Below are 17,996 nucleotides of genomic sequence, written 5' to 3'. Positions count from 1 at the left end.
GTGATAAAGTGAAGTTATTACATTTTGTCATGATACTGAGCAGATAGGAGACGACTGCCAGGGTTAACATCAGGATCTTTATTGCTGGATTTGGACATTATAATATAAACAGTATATCCAATAATTGAAACAATAGGAAAGAGACAGCAAACAGGTCTGAATAACAGAATTTACAGGTAAGGATAGCTAGGATGGAAATAAAGGGTTTAGACAAAAAGGTCAAAGTGGAAATAGGATAACAGGTAAACCGATAAATGAAGTTATAGGTTGGAGAATTAAGAATAACCTATAAGAGAAATTATAGGCAAGTAAGTTGAAGGTATACGGAAAACAGGAGTTAGGCAATATTCCCCAAATAGAATACAATCAGGAATGGAAGGAAATAATAAGAAAACCTATAGATAAAAGTATAGGCTACATAGAAGGTCAAATTAGAAAGAATAATAAGGAAAAGGAGAACTTCAGTTAATAAGCCCCCTTTAGGAATAAAATTTGCTTAAACAGGAAAATAACACCATGTAGTTATTTGGGAGCAGAGTCAAGAGTGGTGTTATGAGGCAGGTATAGAGCAGAGAGGTTGTTTGGATTTGAGTAGGTAAAAATTAGGATGGTTGGATAAAGCTGGATAGTTGTTAAGTTCAGGTTGGTATTTTGCAGGTTAGAAGTCAAACAGGAATGCAGAGTAGTTCAGGCTGGTATTGAGCTAGTTTGGAAGCAAGTAGGCATTTGTTATTTAGCAGGGTTGGAAGTAAGTAGTTCTGAAGCAAGTAAGATAAGTTCATAGGAGCCAGGATATGAAGCGTTTCAGGCAGGTCAACAACTTCAATGCAAAGGCAATGAGGTGAGTTGGGCATTACCTTTTGTAGGAACCCAATTAGTCCAAGCAGGCGAGGATGATAAGGTGAGTGTCCAGAACTAGAGGCAAGGGAGGCCACTAGTGGTAAAACATAATCCATTCAGGAACTTGTTTTTTTAAAGAACCAGTATCAATGGAAAAAAAGTCTTGCTTGTCAGGATAGGATCCTGACACATTTACTGTTTCATCTGCAGATTTTGCAAGCCGTTTTTAGGTATATTCCCAATGAAAAAATACATAATTAAATGCATGCAAGTTTGCATTCGAGGTATATCTACTAAACAGTGATTTTTATTTATTTTGTATTTGAGTATGTCCTTTTGTGTAGTAAAAAAGGTCTGCATGCCCTCCGCCCCCTCCAAGATTCATGTCTCCCAGACCCTCATTAAGTATTAATGAATATATGACATTCAGTAGAGTCAGCAGATAGAGTGTGTAAGAAGAGTTAGTATTCCTACATCACAATCAGGTCCAACATCACGCTATTAGTGTGCCACCAATCTTGAGCTCAACCATGAGGTATTTTCGAAGTAAAATTGCTTTGTCTTTGTTTTCACATGTCTAGGTATAATTATTATGTCTTCGGTTCAATACTATTTTAATGTTAGTGTAAATTTACAAGTATATAAATATATTAAAAAGAAAAAAGTGGATAGTTTGAAAGGCAAAGAAAAGGGTGCACCCCCACTCCCGGTGCCCCACCTGATCTCCAAGGGCACTTCTTTTGCGCATCGATTCTTTTTACGAATTCCATCCACGACTGCCACTGTTCTGCGTGTCTAGTGCTAGTCCCATTGAGAGATGCCTGTAATGCGTCTGCTGTTTTATCCTCTATTCTAGGTACACCAGCAGAATCCCTAAAATATCCTATCATTTATACTATTCTACTAAACGGTTATCAACTGGGAAATAACCTTGGGAGCTGTGTACCCAGAAGTTAAGTTTTTTAATCACTTTTGTTTCACGGGTGATTTTGTTTGAATGCCTGTAATGCGTCTGCTGCCTGAATTTCCTCAACTTAATCAAAGTCCCTCAACCTAATCCATCCATTGCTCCAATGTCAGTATCTCATATTGTTTCCAAAGGGCAGGCACCAGTGATTTTGATGCATTAATGAGGTGTCGTAGAATAGATTTTTGTGTTTAGAAATCGGAAGTGACGTAGAGTGCAATAACACTTGCTCAATTTAAAGTGTTGTTTCACCTAGGATGTCAACAGACCTGCCCTGAAGATGTCCCGCAGCGGCAGTCTCACCATACATTCCTCACTGTCCACTCAGCTGCTTAGCATCTTAAGCACTTAGGTAGTATCATTAGGAGATTCCTATGTAGGAGAGGTGCCGTCCAATACCAAAAGGAGAATAGTTTATAGTTTACCTCTTAGTACCAAGCACTAATTTTACTTTTATGATGTAAGATCAGTATTTTCTCCCACTGGGCGTCCATGCAAGTTTTATCATTCAGAGTTTCCCATTGTCTCCTAATGGTATATTTGCCCTCCATTCCTCCGATGAGTAGATGCCGATGAAGCATCAACACTGCTCTGTGTAGCTCAGTTTGCTCCGCACATGTTGACAGCTGTCCTATGAGGCAGGTTGTTATGAAAATGTTGTAATTGTAAATAGTGCTAAATTATTTCATTTACTGTTTTTACTATTGTCTACTCCAGTAATTGCATTATATTGCACCATCACTACATTTACCTTCTTTTAAAATCCATGAATAATTTGTCAACTTCAAAATATGTTAATGAATAAATATAGCACAATTGAACTTGAGTCTAATATGTGTAGCAATATGTTAGCAGCTCATAAAATTTATGTAGTGGTCATAAAGACTGTGTTGGAATCTCAAGTTGACAAAACTTGACAAACGACAGAGCTACTGCCTTCATGTTTCGTTACTTTGCAGAGATGTCACAAGCAACAGCTTGGGAATAAAGCATTATCTTGGTCATTGAGAGATAACATCTACAGGTGATACTGTGGGACACTGTGAGCCTAGAATATTGCACCTTTTCACAATATTCTAATTTACTGAAATTGTGGATTTGGGGTTTTCATGAGCTGAAAAGCCATAATCTTCGCACTTATGACAAATCATGTCTTGAACTATCTTGCTTTGCATGTAATGCGTCTATCTCATATATTAGTTTCCCCTTTTACGTTGCCTTACTGAAATAAATGAACTTTTGGTCGATATTCTAATTTTTCGAGTATCGCCTGTATGAAGGGTCTTGCATAAATCTCCATAGACATCAGTTTTGTACTTTTGAGCATGGGCCAGAGTACAGCACTGACAGAGGCACTATCAATCCGCAACAATTCAGATGAGCGAGAGTTATAAAATTATACTATATTATAAACATGAGAAAAAATTTACTATTTACACAAGTCAATTACTCTAAAATGAATCACATAACATTTAAAGGACCACTGTAACAGTAAACATCAACATATTTTTTTTTTATTCTTTATTTTTGCAGTGCTTATAATGGTTACAGGCATACATATGGTACCCCAATGGCATTCCATAAAGATAACAAGCTAATAAGAGTCGCTTTATGGTATGACATGCTAGGTTAAACTTGTGTTTAACTCAACTAGTTGCACATTAGATTGTAGTTATATTGCCATGACGGTAATCTAAGACATAGAGGTTGCTTATACATATAGAGATTGTGCTTCAACGCTGATAGTTTAAGATTATACTACTAGGTCTGGTCATATAATGCAAATGGTCAATATACAAGATTAATTGCACTGTTAGGAAATACTTGCTGGAAAACATTAGCTTGTAGACCTGCCGCTCCATCTGCTGGTGGACCACTGGGCACCTTGTGAATCGGTGCCAAATAGTGCTTAGTTAGTAAGAGAGTCCAGTGCAATGCACGTGTGGATGCTTTCATAGAAAGGAGGGTGTAACGGTCCGCTGGTATCTATGCTGCACTGTCAAGGCCGAGGTGGGTATAGCTAGCCCTTGCTTGGTGGTTTGATGTGTTCTCACTCAAAACTCGGCCAGGCTGGTGCGTGGGCAGCAGGTCGCGGGTGGTGGCTCTTCGCTCTGTGCCGTCGCAGCTGATGGAGTGCAGCCCTCCACCCTATTCATGCGGGTAGGTCGCGCACATGGCTGGCGTGCGGCGCCCATCTTGAGGAGCGCTGCTCGATGGTCCACGGCAGGGTGATGATTTTTAGGGCCTTGGTTGGCACACCAGTAGTTGCCCGTGTAGACCTGGATGTCCCCCACGGTCCAGGGTAGGGGGGGAGCCATACACCAGCCGGAGACCCGGGAGAGTGGCCGTCTTGTCCCGGCTCAAGCTCCTCCATGCTCCAGGTCGTTGCTGGTGCCAGGGAGGGTCTTGGCGGGTATCCCCATGTACCCCATCAGCTTAGGGTCGATTTTGACGCTGGTGGGTATTGCTGGGTGGGTTTAGGCCGATTTTGCGGCCCCGAAGCGGGAGCTCAGACATGGCACGTGTGGTTTGGGTGCAATGTCCCAGTCCCCTTAGCCTTGCAAGTGTCACCTCTCAGGGTTAACTCCACCTCTAGTGGCTGTCTACAAGACAGCTACTGGAGGGACTTCCAGGTTGTCAGGAGACCAAAAGTGCATGAGGACATCCAGCGTCAATCAAATCCCTATAGGAAAGTATTGAAACAATGCTTTCCTATAGGAAATCCTAATGCCGTGCATACACATTAGGTCTCACTGCTGGTTGGGGGATGTCAGGGTTTTATCCCCTTCAGCACCGTGGGACAGGTGAGCGAGGGAGGGGAGCACTGTATGTAGGAACCTATAGTGCCAGGAAAATTGCTTTGCTTTATTGGCACTATAGTATCACTTAAATTTGAGATTCACATTGAATTTTCACTTTAGTAACTAACTCCATAGTTCTGGGGTATATATTATTATAGATCTTTCACTGTAAAATTAAATAATGCTGTTTTTGTTCAAGTTTAACCAGCACCAGGAGTCTCTGTCATGCTGTGACTCTTGTTTTCTGAGACAGAAGATCACTGGTTCTCGCCCTGAAGTTTCAATGCTCAGCCAATAAGATGTGTCTCATAGAGATGCTTTGAATAAAATATTTCTATTACTATACATTCAAAATGTTCAGTGAGGCCAAACAGGCTTTCTATTTAGAAAGTCTCCTCAAAGAAGTGCCTCTTGAGGCAGCCACTAGAGATCTCCTAACTGACCAATTTAAATATTGACATTTCTCGCAAATGGCAATGTTTACAGTGTCAAACTGCAGGGACATGGTCTATGCACCTAAATTATCATATTTGGATGTAGCAGTTTTGATACATGCCCCTTTAACATCAAATTGATTTTCTCTTAAACAAGGTATTTACAATTTAAATAGTTGTGTTTTTAAGAAATATTTAAGTTAAAAAAAACTTTAACTAAACTATAATTAATCAAGGTGTTGAGATTCCCAATACTCTGCAGATTCCAAATTAAGAACATTTCTGTCAAATAGATTTAATCAAATTTAACCTAATTTAACATAGATTGCATCATATTAATGTATTCACAATACTGATGAGAATTAAAGGGATCAGTTACATCAGTTAGAAATAATATATTCATTATTAACATTAACATTATTGATTTGTTACAACAGTGCCAGAAAGCAGCTCTTGAATCTCTGTTTCATGAATGGAAGAGTTACCGGATCAATAAACAGCGCTGTTCAGCTTAAATGCAACATTAAATTAGAAGTGAACGGAAACTAGTTATGCAACCTTGTAAATTTTTCAAGAGTGTGTGTATATTTTACCACAGCAGGGATACTGCTGCTGGTCTAAATTATGACAATTAATTTTACCTGATATTAGGCAGAAGTGGTAGAAAGGAGAAGAAATGAGCTTGTTTGATGAATCAATTTCTAGCACAGAAATCTCCCAGGCAGTTGTATTTAACCCATTTAGGGTGTCTGAAAACATATTAGAATAGTAGTTTGTATCAGAGTTGAATTTACTTATAATGCACTAGTACACACGGGGCTCTGACACTCCATGCAAGAACACATAAAAAAAAAAAAAAAAAAAACCATTCCCATCTACAAAGATAGTAGATAGTATTGGGCAAGTAGGTAAGAGGCATGGATGGACAATTGTCTGATGCTGGACTTATGGTTACATGTGTGATGTTAGGTAGGAAGATAACTCTGCTGGGGATAGGATTTTTACAAGTATATAGTGCTACATAGCACTCAGACAAATGGTGCAGCAAATTTAAAGGAACACAGTGCTCTACAGTGCTGAGATTCTTCGGCGCTGGCTCCATCTCTGCCTCCTCTGAAGTCAGTTCCGAAGGGAAAAGCTAAATTCTCATGCGCGCCATGTGCCGTGATAGCATTAGGCCTTCCTCGTAGGAAAGCATTGAATCAATGCTTTCCTATAGGAGATTAGAATATGCTGAATATCCTCATGCACAGTTTCATGGAGTTTAACTCTATGAAACAGCAGGAAGCGCCTCTAGTGGCTATCTGGCTGTGTGATAGACAACCACTAGATGCAGTCTTAACCTTGCAATATAAACATGGCAGTTTCTCTAAAATTGCAATGTTTTAGATTCCAGGGTTAAGGGGACAGGGTGAGTGCACACAGACCACGTCCATGACAATGCAATACAATGGGTACCTTTTGTGTCCTTTTAATCCAGAGGTGCTATGACTCTACTTTCTTCCTAAACCCTTTGTTATTTTATCACATTAGTGAGTATTAATAATATATTGTAATTCATGTAAAAAGGCCATATAAAAATGTGTATAATTATTCAGCCATTCAAAACCTGCTAATAAAACTGTCTGCCAAGACTTCTAATATTTCTAGCCCACAGACAAGACATTCAGGTGTTATTGAAATGGATTGTTGTAGCTATGGGCGTCTGCAACGGGGAGGAGGGGGGAGGAGGAGGGGCACTTGCCCCCCTGGATTTTTCAACTTGTGCCAATATTTTTCTTTTGAGGTTCAGAATAGACTACAATACCGGCACAGGCCAGTAGGTGGCGCTGTGTATGGAGAAAGGCAGTGATAGAAAGCTACATCCCTGCTTCTCTCTCCTGACTAAATCCGCAGGGGAGCAGCACAGAGTGCAGCCAGCAACTCCCAGACTGCAGAGACAGCCTACAGATCAGGTAAGTGAGGGATGGGGGACAACCTACAGATCAGATAAGTAAGGGATAGGGGGGCAGCCTACATATCAGGTATGCAGGGGGCAGATTACAGATCAGGTAAGTGAGGGATGGGGGGCAGACTACAGATCAGGTAAGTGAGGGATGGGGCAGACTACAGATCAGGTAATTGAGGGCTGGGCGGCAGTATACAGATCAGGTAAGTGAGGGATGGGGCAGTATACAGATCAGGTAAGTGGGGCATGGGGGGCAGCCTACAGATCAAGTAAGTGAGGCATGGGGGCAGCCTACAGATCAGGTAAGTGAGACATAGGGGTCAGCCTACAGATCAGGTAAGTGAGGCATGGGGGGACAGCCTGCAGATCAGGTAAGTGAGGCAGCTTACAGGAAAGGTCAGAAAGGAGCAGGGAGGTAAGTAGAAGAAGGAGCAGAAATGAGAAGGAGCAGAAATGAGCAGGAAGGGTCATTAAAGGAACACTATAGGGTCAGGAACACAAACATGTATTCCTGACCCTATAGTGCAAAACCCACCATTTAGGTGGCTTGCCCCCCCCCCCCCTTAGCTCCCTTAAAAGTTAATGAAACTCACCTTACAATTTGGCTAGTGTATGTGACTAAGTGGCTACTAAAAAGACTGAACATACCACATTTGCAATACCATGGGTTGTCGTCTTTTGCAAATGGTATGCCATCATGGGAGTCATTCTCATTCCTGGGCTACCATACCCTCTCAAAGGCAACATAACCAATCTAGTTTATGTGTGAAAAATGCAAAAAACGTCACTTTCACTGACAATATCATCACTGTGATTTGTTTTACTGTTTTTAAACACTAATATTTGTGCAGCAAAGTTTCCTGACTTCGGGACTAAATTAAACAACTTGGCTAACCTAGATGCAAATTTCTATAAAGCACTATATAACCCAAACCCTGGTCCTTGTTAGACAGGGTCTCCATCCCACAACTAACATCCTGTAGTCATCGGGCCTGAGGGTTTTCCAAGATTTTTGTCATCCTAAGTCAACATTTTCAATGGCACCAGGATGGATGTCCTCTGTCCCCTCTATTCTATTTGCTTTCATTGGAACCCCTAGCATGCATTAATCATTGGGTTCTGCTATTAATATGATGATATTGCCTAGTGTTCCATACCATTTCCCTCCCCTTCCAGTTGGCACAACTAAGTATCACACAAAAAGCGCTTAATTAATTACTATATACACTAATGTAGAAAACCCAGGGTGCTGCTTAACATACTACATAGACAGTAGTAGAGAGTAGAGGCAGTATGGCATCACAACACATATTATCATGCAACTTCATTATCCCAGCCCCTACAGTTTTGCTTAGAACCTATGTCCCGCCAGTGAATTGATATTGAATATGCTATGTTGTGCCCCCTTGTTTCTGTGGGCTCTGGTAAATTTGAATATTCCCCTTGGCGTCCTGTGGACAACCAAGCATTCTTTGTTTATCTGGTGAAAACTACCCACTAAAACTCCCCAACGCTCAGTAATATCTATGGCTGCTCCAATACAAAAATTGGACTGGTGGATTCCAATTTAAATATTGAACATTGGCACACTAGAGGTATAACAACTGTTAATAGTTTGTACTCAGGAATATCTGTTAGAACCATCAAAAAGCTACATGCAACTTTTTAATTTACAACATATGGTCTATTTAGATTTATACAGACTAGAGTCTGGACTAGACACCTGTCATCCTCTCCCTCAAATGCTGACCTCTATTTAATCTTTATCCAAAATATTTAACCAAAATCAAAGGGTTGATCTCAATGTGTTGTCCAAAGATAGTGCCTCTATGACTCATACTCTATTTGGGTTTATGTCCTCAGACTATAACTAACTCGAAATGTCAATCTCTATTATACACCCAGCTCTTAAAATGCTGATAGCAAGAAGTTGGAAAGCACCTTTCCAACTTCTTGCCTAAATATTTCCAAATACTAACTTATGTAGACGAGACAAGACTTCAAGAATGTTGCTTCCACATAGACTCAAGTTCTCTGAGGTCATTGACCAGGTTCTGGAGACATTACAATTCTTCCTTTATATAGCTTTTGTGATCAAGGGTAACAAAAGTTTCATTAATGGGTACACAGTTTATATTTATGTTATGTTGTTTATCTCATGGTATAATTATTTTATGTTTTCTTATATCAATTTTTCCAATACTGCAATTTTGAAATATACATGGTCATGTATACACCAAGCATATCAGAAACACCTCAGTGGGAAAGGAGAAACAAAGGTAAAAAAGTAAAACTAATTTACCCTAATTAAACAATAATTTGCATGTAGAGTAGGACTCCTCCGGGTCCTCAACAATAGAGAATGCATAATACCAGAACACAGGTAACTACAATGCAAAAAATAGAAAACATAGGGCAATATTGCCGTACACAAAGTAATACTAAAATCTGTAAAGGTGAACTCACAAACCCCAATTGATTGAAGGCTTATCAGTATAATAAAGAATATCTTCATATCAATGTTGCAGCATATATTATTATTATTATTATTATTATTATTATTATGATATTTATGTAGCGCCATCAAATTTCGCAGCGCTTTACAATGGGTGGACAAACAGATATGTAGTTGTAACCAGACAAGTTGGACACACAGGAACAAAGGGGTTGATGGGTTGAAGGCCCTGCTCAATAAGCTTACATGCGAGAGGGAGTGGGGTAAAATGACACAAAAAGGTAAGGTTAGTATTAGACTAGTGACAGTTGCAGAAAAGGAATCAGTCAGGAGCTATTAACAGTTTAATTGATACACTTTTATAAAGAAGTAGGTTTGTAACGATTTTTTGAAGGAGTGGAGACTGGGTGAGCATCTAACGGAGAAGGGAAGCGAGTTCCACAGGAATGGTGAAGCCCTCGAGAAATCTTGAAGGCGAGCATCAGAGGTGGGAGTATGGACAGAAGATAGACGTAAGTCTTCAGCAGATCGTAAGGGCCTAGACGGGACATACTTGTGTATAAGGGAGGATAGATAGGTGGGAGCAGCATTATGTAGAGATTTGAAAGCAAGAACCAGAATTTTAAATTAGGCTCTATATTTTATAGGAAGCCAATGTAGAGTGAAAGAAGGGTGATGTATGGGAGGTGCGGGCGGACAGGAAGATGAGCCTTGCTGCCGCATTCATTATGGACTGTAACGGCGCAAGTTGGGAGCACGTAAGACCACTGAGAAGCAGACTACAGTAGTCAAGGCGAGTATAGCGGAGAGCTGATATCCCACAGCTATTCTCCACTTAATATCCCAGTGAGGCTCAGGAACAAGGCAATTGTAAATCCACAAGCAAGGTTTCCAGCAGGCAAAGTAATACAGCAATATCCCAACAGCAATCCCAATAACTGGACGACACACAGTTTCGGGAGCAGAACTCACAATCTTTATTCCATGGTGCCTTTTAAAGCATGCTCCAATGCAAGGGAGGGATTCACATCAATTAGGACAGTAACCAATAATGTAACTGTTACCTCCCACACATCTCCTCCCCTCAGAGTGACTCATAATACCCTTAACTATACTGTACATTTACCCCAAACCTGGATGTACCCCTAAACTAGGACATAGCATTAATATTAGGGTACCGCCAGGTAGCCCTGATCTGGGTGAATAATATATCCAAAATTCACCCAGATCGGACCAGGGGTTCGGTAGTTAGATGGAGGGTGAAGTTTGACCGACCGCACACGAGGTGGTATCCGAAAAGGGTTCCATGCATTTGGGCCCTGCGGTCGGTCTCCGTTCGGCAGTAAAAACATACAGTAATCCTAGCCATCCACACTTAAATTCACCTGTATTATAGTTCTCTCGTTCGGTACTTTGTTTCTACCGAATGGGGATTCGTTAGGTCCCTCCGTTCGGGAGTTACGGAGCTCTGGAGGTCTCAGCGGTGTTCGGTTGTTTGAGTGTCCAATTTGAGTTCCAGACACTCGACGACCAAACACCGCTGAGATTTTGATGCGTAAGATGGCCGCCGCACGTGGTTTGTATACCGAACATCAGCCACCCAGGCATTAGCAATTACAGTTCAAGTTGCGGTTTGTGAGAAGTGTGAATGCCTAACGAGGCGCACACTTCTCACTGGGGTGGTCCAACGGTTCGGTAGTTTCATTCCCATGAAACTACCGAACCCACATACGAAAGCAGGCAGAAACACATGAATTCAATAAACGAATACAGTCAAATAGGCAGGTTATAGGACAGGCTTAATACATTCCGCTACAGCGAGAAAGGACAGTGGAATTGACCAACACCTTAGTCGCATCTGGTGTTAAGTAGGGGTGGATGCACGCAATGTTTTTGAGATGGAAATGACTGGATTTGATGATATATTGAACATGAGGCTTGAAGGAGAGGTCGGAGTCAAAGAGAACACCTAGGCAGCAACCCTGCATGGTGGAGCTGATGGTAGTACCATTGACTTGGAGGGAGGGAGACACAGGAGTAACAACACTTGAGGGAGGAAAGACGAGAATTTCAGTTTTGGTCAAGTTTAGTTTAAGGAAGTGGGTAGCCATCCATTTAGAAACAGCAGAGAGGCAGTCAGATACACTAGTCAAGAGGGACAGGGAGAGATTTGCGTGTCATCCGCATAGAAATGATATTGGAAGCCAAAGGAGCTAATGAGTTTACCAAGGGAGGCAGTATACATGGAGAACAGTAGGGGACCAAGGACTGAACCTTGGGGGACACCAACAGAGAGGAGTTGGGGAGAAGAAGCAGAGCCAGAGAAAGAAACACTGAAAAAGCGCTGGGAGAGGTATGAGGAGAACCAGGAGAGAGCAATATCTTGTAGACCGATATTGCGGAGGATGAGAAGAAGCTGTTGATGATCAACAGTGTCAAAAGCCGCAGACAGGTCAATGAGAATTAGGATAGAGTAGTGACCACGATATTTTGCAGCGAGTAGATCATTGGATACTTTGGTCAATGCCGTTTCCACAGAGTGCTTAGGGCGGAAACCAGACTGAAGCAGGTCTAGCAGATAGCATATAGGAGAGAAATAAAAAGATAATAGTGCAGAGTTTCTATAGCAGTAGAAACATTTTAATAAGCATTGAACTTATAAGATAAAATCAATTAGTAGGCACATCACCAATAAGTAGCTCAATACAGAAAGCAGGAACTCCCTCAGAAATGGTTTAGAAAAAGTGGGGTCCTTTTTGTAGCGCTTTTTTTCCAAAAAGCGTTTTCTAAGAACATTTGCCTGTGTATAATAAGATGAGCAGTCACTGCAATTCCTTCAAATTCTAATTAATTGGCTCTTAGGAACCCCTTTGAGCCAACATGGATCACTCTTAATATCAATGAAACTATTAGAATCAATTGATTTAAAAAACATTTTGGTCTTGATTACTTTATTTTCTGTGTAGATAGTTAAATCCAAAAAGTCTATTTGTGTAAGACCAATTTTCGGAGTGAAGACCAACGACATGGAGTTCTGATTAACAAAGCTAAAAAAACTATTACGACTATCCGTGGAGCCCTGCCATATGATTAAAATTTTATCTATGTAGCGCCTACAGAGCACCAAGTTTGCACCAAATGGGTTACCAGTCCAAATGGACTTCCTCTCCCAGCTATCCATAAAGATGTTCGCATAACTTGGTGCAAACTTGGTGCCCATGGTAATGCCCTTTTTCTGTAGAAAAAACTCTTCATTAGAATTAAAAATAATTGTGAGTTAAAATGAAATAAATGGATTGGATAAGAAAGGCACTAAAATTCAAATCCATTTTTAAGTCATTAGACAGATTGTTTTTGACTGCCTCAAAACCAATATCGTGGTCAATAATGGTGTATAAATATGTCACATCAAGTGTGGCCCATATGAAATCATCTTGCCACTCTATTGAGTCAAGTTCCTGAATAAGGTGCTTTGTATCTTTTATATAGGACAGGCCATTTTGGGCATATTTTTGTAGTTGGAAAGGCCAGTTATCAGCGACATGGAGGTGAGGGAATCTATGCCGCTGATAACTGGCCTGCCAGGTGGTTTTTCTTTACATTTGTATATTTCCTGTTAACTACTATTTCCACATAGAAATTGAATTGTTAGATTAATTGCATTATATTTTTATAATTATTTTTATACTTTATATTTAAAGTGCCAGCCTATTCTACAGCATTGTACATGTGTACAATTTGTAAAACTAAAAAAAATAAAGGTACCATATATCTGAGACAATTAAAAATATATTAAACAAAGAGGAGTTGAGGACACTATTCCTGTGCGAACTTATAAACTATTACCTATGCATACATGTTTCACATGCAATTTACAGATTTATCCCCAGATTATTTCATACAAGGAATAGTGGAGCACATCTAAATAATTTTCACATGTGAAAAATCAAGCACAGCAGAGAAAACGCATTAGAATGCCCACTGCTTTTACTTTTATCTCCATAACACTCACCTTCCACTCCTCTTCACTCACCTAATACTCTTCTCTCCATCACTTCTATGTCTCCATCTTCTTTAAAAACAAAAAGGCCCAAAAAACCACATGTAATGACACAATATTTTATTGTTTTATTGACTATGTAATGATTTGCCAAAGAACATGCTATTGGAACTGCACATTGATTGGTTTCAAATTGGAATTTTGTGGCAATTATCTATGTCAGTTGATTGGGTAAATTAGGTTATCTGCAAGTAAACATATCCATGTTAGTCACATGTAGCTACTGTCTTTCCAGCAGTAACCATACTGAACTAAGAGCAAAGTTGCAAGTCCCTACTGATTGTTGTGCTTATTTGGACCTGCAAGCCTTTCAGCTCAGTTCTTTTAAATCTCTTCTGCTGAAAATACAGCAGAATTCCAGAGAGCAAAAATATATTGTAAAATCAGCACATTGGTCAATAATCAACACGTGATTATGTAGTACATATTCACATAGCTGCAAAATAAATAAAATAGAGATACACCATATGTTGTTTCCAAGCCCTGCTATCACAGTATCAATTTTGAGAATTTGAGACGTTGAATAATTAAAATCATCATACTCTGACTGATAGGAGTCATAGCTCACCAACTGTTGCTATTGCAGGAAGAAACCAATGTTCTGAATTCTCTTTCTGGGTATCTTCTGCAATTAAAATATATGTGTAGCAGATTATGGCTGTATATCAAGTTTAGCTGTGTTTTCCCTGTGTGACTCTGATTACTTATAGAAATTCTGCTCACAAGCACTGCTGCTTACGTTGAACTGAATTCTTTTAAAATGCTAGGCAGGCTGTCATGAAACAAGGAAACAAAAGCTCCTTAGGTATCTTAGGTGTTTTCTGCCGTATGCATTTTGGAGTATGGTGTACATGTGTAATAGTTCTGTTTTCTTCATTTAGAACATTGTGTACTAGATTTTTTTATGCACAGTTTGATTTTAAGTGTTTTGAAAATCTCTGTGTAGCGTTTGAACATGTTTCCAATCAAGAAATGAAATGTTTGTAGAAATATAGCTTGTTGCTTAATAATAATATTATTTTTGGCATTTATATAGTGCCAACTCATTCCACAGCACTTTACAATAATGCATTCATTTGGCTATCTAAAAACATCATGATGCTGTGTTACTGGACTTTTTAAATAGATTCTGCCTAAAATTCTGTCTGTCTTTCTATGTCAATTTCAGTTTACATCTCACCCAGACTGTCACGTTCTCTCCTTAACTGTGTGTTTGTCTCTCTTTTAAACTTTAACAAAACAATGTATTGCAATGTATTGAATACTAAAATTACAGACTTTTGGAAAAATGTACTGATTTGGAAACATTATCCAATTTGGCTATAGTCACAGCTTAGAAATTATATCCTAAATGCTGTTGTTCAGATTTCAATTCACAACAATGCTCTGTTGACTGAAAAAATCCAAAATATCTAGTACAATCACTAGTCATGGATACATTTCATGGGTATTTTATTCAACAATATAAGAATTAAAATTCATTGTCTGTAAACATCACCTGTCTCTAAAATCATCATCTCCTTACTGAATTTTCTTTTGGCTGGCTGTACCTTGCTAATCACATTGGTTTTCAACTACACAAATAGGACTTAGTAACGTCATACATTTTTATGATAAAACAGAAGAGTTACTGCACTCCATTCCCAGGAACCACAGGGTGCTAACGGAAGCAGGTCCTTACTACATAGCAAAGCAGAAAAGCTTTAGGCACTCACAAGGTTTGAATAAGGTAGATTTATTGGGAAAAAATACTATAATACAAAGTTTTGATCTTCACCTTCACGCTTGGCAAAGACCTTGGTGAAGGTCGAAAACATTACCCTATGGTATTTTTTTTTTGTTCCAATAAATCTGCCTTATTTAAACCTTGTTAGTGCCTGATGCTTTTCTACACATGTTTTTGATGTCGTAGACCAAGCCTATAAATATTCAGCACAACTCATGTCCTTAACAGTCTTTAGTACACTGCACATCCCAAAACACATATTCAGATAAATGTTTTGGAGATATTTAAAAGATTCCCTAAATAGAGATTTGAAGAAATGTGACAGGGTAATTTTATATAAGAGGAAAAAGGATTCAAGCTAAAAAAATAAATAAAGTGTTTTGTTTTTTCCAGTATATCAGTTTTAGCCGACATGGTGAAATTCTGACTAATTTGGAGATAAACTGTTACAGCTGAGAATTCTCTAAACAGGAGAAGAAAACTAACAAGATAATTAACAAGTTATTTTTCAAATATGCCTTTATTGGCCTAAAATGTGAAATTGCCTCATTGGTTCTACAAATAGTCTTAATAATCTATATACTAAACTGAGCACCTTGAGAACATTACGTGTAACCCAACCATTTTTCCTAAAAACAGAATATGTATTCGAACACACGAACTTCGTCTGATTAACAATTCAGCTCAGCAGAATTTTGGTACTGAAACCTGATTCAGAAAGCGAATCAGATAAACTAAAAAGGTGTGAAATCGTCCAATCAGTGTATTGCAGAGTATATAATATCATAAATCTACATTTCAATACACTGATAAGAGCTTGTTCACACTATTTGTTTTACAGAGAAAAGTAAGAGACGCTGTTAAAATAAATCTATATTTACATATTATATGTTTATTACATATACAATACAAAAATAGTGGGGGGGGGGGTTATTACAGCTTTTTTTTTACTCTTTATTGCTCACTTATCACTGATTTGTGAATAAAATCATTAGTGACTGTCCCCTAGCCATCAATTATCTTTTTTTTCCCATCAATGATCTCTTTTTTTGGCACCACAGGTGGAACTTAGAATCTGTATCTAAAACAAACACTCTCTACCTTTCAAGCTGGTTCGCGATTCTACTACATTTTAGCTAGGAGTTCAGGAATTCAACTGATTACCAACATTGAGATGCATTCAGCCCTAAATGAATCTCCAAGTCTTCTACGTATTAAAGGTACATTCATTAACGTATCTGAAAAAAATCATTTGCACCTTGCTACTGTTACTGGACTTCTGTAGATATAGATTCTGTAAATATTTTTCTGTCTCTCCATAACACTCCTTACCGGATGTCTGTCTCTCTGGGGTCTTAAAACTTTATTGTCATGTATTGAAAATTAAAATTACTGAATTTGCTGATTAGAAATCTTTTCCAAATCAGCCATAGTCATAGTTTTGTGACTTTTGCCTAAATTTTGAAGCTTGGATTTCAGTTCGCTACAATGCTTTCTTTAGTAAATAAATTCAAAATAACTAGTGCAAATCACTATTCATAGATACATTTCCTGGCCATTTCACATATAACAAGAGAGAGTTGAAAGTTAATTCTCTGTAAACATCACATACCTCTATAATCATTATTTATTTTCCACAATTTTTTTTTTTAAGAACTTAACCTTGCTTATATATTTGGAGTTTTTTTCAGCACTGAAATGGGACCTAGTGATGTCACACAATTTTATGTTTGATCAAGCCCATAAATATAAAGCACAGAAATACACACAGATCATTCATACTGATTTGGAGACAAAATGCTACAGTTGAAGATTCACTAAGCAGAAAATGTATAAAACCTGACAAAGGAATTTTCAAGTAAAAGATGAATACAAACAAGATAAGTTTGTTTTTTGTCATGAGTTTGTTGTTTGTAGTATTTTATAGTTATTTCACAGTTTACCAAAGGACAAGCTATTGAGTTTCTCTAAGCTTCTGTCCACTCACAGAGTTTGCATAACCTTTGTTTTTGTTGCAATGCATTAACTTTGCTCTTCCCAAGTTAAAAGGGTAATCCAGAAGTGGACCCTGTGCTCACTGTGCCTAGAAGAGTATCAGCTACACCTTGGTGATGAGGCCCAGAGAAGGACAACATGTTTGTCCACAGTTACTGTAGAACTTGCCAGTATTTCACTTCCGGACTGCCCTTATGGGTGGAATCATTCTGATGCGAATTGGTATAAGTTCACTCTGTAATAACACAAGTTAATAAAAATTAGTTTGATACCTGAGCTGAAATTTACAGAAGGGCAAGTTATAAAATTTCTCTAAGATTTCTCATATTCTCTGTTTTTATTAGTATAACTGTTTTGTTAGTCAATTTCATTCATGATCCTAATGATCTATTTACCATGGCGTGTATTCATTTGGGTATCTTAAAAATCATAATCATTTTTCCAGTATACATATTTTGACCTAAAGGTAAAAAACTATAATTAAATCTACTCAAAGATAATGGTCTCAAAGATACTCGGTGGGTTACAAAAGATACATTCATTTGGGTATCGGAAAAAATCATGTTCAACTTAATTCTGTGTTAATGGGCTTATTAAATAGCTTCTATCTAAAATTCTGTCTGTTAATCTATATCAGAAAATGTAAGCCTAAAATAAAAAGGTGCTTTCTAAAAGTGAGCTAGTCGGGACTCATTCCCCAGAGTAAAGTAGCTGATTAAGATAGGAAAATAAAGAAAGCAAAACAAAATATATAAACTTTATTAATGTTC

This window comes from Pelobates fuscus, chromosome 3 (assembly GCF_036172605.1).
Source record: "Pelobates fuscus isolate aPelFus1 chromosome 3, aPelFus1.pri, whole genome shotgun sequence".
In the NCBI taxonomy this organism is placed as follows: Eukaryota; Metazoa; Chordata; class Amphibia; order Anura; family Pelobatidae; genus Pelobates; species Pelobates fuscus.
Note: the sequence above shows the minus strand (reverse complement) of the source record.